The sequence below is a fragment of the Hirundo rustica genome, chromosome Z (genome assembly GCF_015227805.2).
Source record: "Hirundo rustica isolate bHirRus1 chromosome Z, bHirRus1.pri.v3, whole genome shotgun sequence".
Taxonomy (NCBI): domain Eukaryota; kingdom Metazoa; phylum Chordata; class Aves; order Passeriformes; family Hirundinidae; genus Hirundo; species Hirundo rustica.
The window spans coordinates 56,020,462-56,024,563 of record NC_053488.1 but is presented as its reverse complement, the minus strand read 5'-3'; positions in this window follow the sequence as shown (position 1 = coordinate 56,024,563).

The window sequence follows — 4,102 nt, the reverse complement described above, 5'->3', positions numbered from 1 at the left end:
CAAGTGAGAAAGCGAGAACGTCTTACCATGCGGACCTACCATATCTCTCTCATTCTTTTTTTTTTTTCCCTTTCCTTTAGATAATGTTTATTTAAAAGGATAAAATCAATTAACAATGATACCACACTATTTTGCTGGGCACCCCTTGGCTCACAGGACCCTGTTCAGCATGAAACTGCTTTGTCAGCAATGCACAAGTAAAAACCACTTCAGCTTGGCTCTTACTTGGCAGCTGCTGCAACCACACAACTTAGTAAGGTATCTTTGGGTTTTTACCAGCTCAAGTCTTTAGTAAATAAATTCCAAGTGGACACTCACTAAACAAATATTTTGCTAAGAGATGATGAAATATTAAAATTAAAAGCAGGTCACATTGCAGCTGTAATTATACTACATTAGAAACTCCAGTTGGTGGGGATCCATTCACTATATAGAGAGAAATTAGTAATCAAGGTAATTACAAAGACAGAGCATTTATTTTCTGCATGCTTTCTCAGGCTTGGAGCTAACAGAGTTGACTACATGGAGAGTTGACTAGGGTGAACTCGGAATTCACTCTCTCAGGCAGGAGACTAGTTAAGGAGTGTTACTGATAACAAAGAAGAAAAGTTATACAACATTGATTATTATGAATGACTTTGTTCTCATCTGCTTTTAGTTTTTGTTTCTTACAAGTCTTCATCCATTCCTGCAGAAACCCAACTCTTTTTCCATTCCCCTGTGGCAGCTCCCATCCCTAGTGATGGTTTGAGGGCATGGGGCAGCCCTTGATGCGGAACACATGGATGTGCAGGTGGGCAGCAATTCTGGCTGCACACGCTGACACAGTATTGGAGCAGGTTAAACAGGGACAGGATCAGGGCAATCCAGAGGACAATAAACTTATCAATAAAGCTGTTAAAGTACTTGGTCAAGGAACAGCAATGCTGGGCCTATGAATGCTGTGTCATATAGATACATTTCACTCTTGGTCATGTGGGCAACTACCAGTTTATTTGTGATCTTGGCAGCCACAAAGCCAAAAGTCAGGATGAAGAGGGAGAGATGCTTCTCAAAGAGCTGCACAGCAGATATCTTGTAGATCATTGCAGCAGATCATCAAGGCAATCACAGAGCTAATATGAAGAAAAGGTGAGAGGACACTTGTTCCTGCTAAAGCGGATCCAATTTTTGCCAACTGCACTTGTGAGGATCACACTGAAGTAGTTTGTACAGGAGAATACGGTTCCTGCTACAGTACAAGGAGCTGGGAGTATTTTCACCTGAATGTTCAGCATTGGAATCAGAGATTGATAGAAAGTTGGTCTTCTAACCACTGCCAGTAAATGCATGATTATTATGAAGATGCGTGCTTCAGTCACATCAATCATGCTGAAGAACAGAGTTCCTGAGACGTACGTCTGTCAGTGCATGCAGTAAAACATGAATGTCACTGCAACACAACGAAACATCCAATCATGGTTGGTGTCCAGCTGCACAGAAATACAAGTTTCCTAAACCACAAAGACTGTGGTGTTTTAAACCAACCCCTGCCCTTTAAGAGAGCTTAACAGATCTATGACTGTTGTCTCTCTCTCTCAGAGCCCCGGCTCTGTTTTTGCCTCAGCTAGCTTGAGAGAGAAACCACAGCTGGAAGAATTGTTTCCCAGAGCAGCTGGAACCTTTTCCTTTAGAGAGAGCAGGTCCCCGTCAATGGCAAAAGGAAAGAGTGTGCACTTGATCCAGGCGGAAACTTGGGCTTTATTCTGTGGTCCTGCCCCTGCAAGGTCCAGAGCTCTGTCCCTGTCCCTATCCCTGTCCCCCAAGCCAAGAGGAAATACCACCTGGTCTCCTGGCTTTTATCCAGGGGAAGGGGCTAGAGGCGGGGACAAGCCACTGCCCAATCAGGGATAAGGTGGGGGTGGAACAGAGATGGGTTACATTCCAGTGCGGGAGTATGGGCGGGGAAAAGGAGCAGGGACAAACCTCGTGATACATTTTCCAGGGGAACAGGGGGTGTACAGAAGAAACCATTACAAAACCCAATATAAAAATGAAATACAATATAAACCCAAATAATGCACAAAAACATATGACACAATCCAGAGAAACAAAAGGTTTCGGAACATTTGTTATGAATAAATACTTTACTTTTTTCCTTTGCTTATCTCTTATGGCACTGTATTGTACACCATGTTAGGGAATAAATATAGTAAATGTGTTGGCCTGAAATTCGAAATGTCAGGGTCAAGTTCCATCTCTATGAAGCCAGTCAGGTAAGCTAAAAACCTCTAGGAGAGGTACTATTTTAAAAGACAGCAGAAGATTCCTAATTTATTTAAATTCATTGTTTTACTCTTCATAGATCAGTAGGATGCCTAATAGTTGGCAATTGATTATCAGGAGGAAAATAATTAATTAATATAGCTATTTAACTTGTTCAGCTTTTTGCCCCTGACACTTAACAGTCCCAGTCTGCCCTCAGGCTATCTGACAAAATCCCATGGATTTGGTAGGATTCTATTGACCTTATATTCTTGTTAATAATTTTTTATTTTATTTTATTTTGCAGTTTACCCACATGAAGTATTTACTTCTTTTTCTTATCACTTTCTGAGCTTTTTTGTGGAACCTCCTTAGTTAAGCTTGTTAGAAACACTCAGTGAGATTCACTCTGAATTTAAATAAGGAATCATGCTTTCAGACTTCCATGTAATAATTACTTCTTTTTAGGTCATTCATGTGAATAACCCTAGTAAAAAGCTTGCAAGTCAATGCATCTGCCTCCATTCTGACTAGATTCTTTATATTCTCTTGTCTTCTAAAAAGAGATTGAGTTTTACTACACAGTGGGATAAAGAAACATCTCCTACACACCCTGCAGTGCATAAAGGAAACTTCATGTAAAGTTAGTAAAACTTGTCTTCCAAGCCTTACAATTGACCTCTGGTCTTCCTTGCATTTGTTTCGCACTGCCTTTTTTTTTTTTTTTTTTTCCCCTGGGCGGGGGGGAAAAAAAATCTTCTATCTCTTATTGCTTGCTCTAGGAAGAAGCATTTTCCCAAGGCTATTCATCCAAAATTGGAAGCTGAGTGATAGCTGTGTGTTAGACAGCTGCATGGACTCCAGCCTTTCACCTCGACAGTAAAAGTGTAAAGCCTTGGTTGATCATGTCATGTCATGGGTGCAGGGAAGACAACTGTGACTTCTGATCCTTACAATAAATGATTTCTGTAGGTGGCTTGGCAAGCCTAGTGCTACCTTTGTGTTAATGTGCATGTGCACAGGTGCACATAGAAGCGCAAAGAACAAATGGATCCTTCATGCTGGAACATCATTCAGCATTCCCTAAAAGCTCTACAGCAGCTATCAGGGAGTTGTTTCAAATATCAGGATTTTCCTAATGATAAAAAATAAAATAGTGGATTGTATTGTGGGGAGGTAGAAAAAGAATGTTTTATCACAAGGTTAAAGAAATTTCAGCATCCATGAAGGGTAATCTTAGTTCAATGCTGAAGAGGTTGTTAGAGAGAAATTTAATTAGTGAATGTCTTAATGTACTAAAAAGATTGAATCTTCATTACATTTAGAAAGCAGTTTTGCTTCACCTTTAAAATCTAGGCAATGATCTAAGGCAGATCTAAGCCCTCAATAGTTCAGGAATAATGAATCCACAAAGATCTTCTCCACACATCTAATACAAAGCTTGTTCTTCTTTGTATACACTCATTGTAACTTTATCTTTTCTGACAACTAAGAGGGGCAAAAACCTGATCCACACCAGCAAAATTATATTCTCTGGTGCCATCAACCTAACATTCATATTTCATTAACATTCAGGAATGATTTGCAAATTAACCATGTTTGGAAATCACCTTGTACAGAAAAGTGTTCTTGAGTTTTTCTCTCAAATCAACCCCTATGCATGCACCTGAGAGAGGCAATTATCTTTGCAAATGGACAGGAATTTGAACCTAGCCTCATATTTCAATTGCTTGTATCTATGTTTTTCTTAGCTTCTGGTGTAAGACTTGAAAATAGTCCTATTATATTTCTTCATTAAATGGCATGGCATTATTTGACTTTCTGCATGTGTGTGCATGTGTCTGTGAATGTGTATATG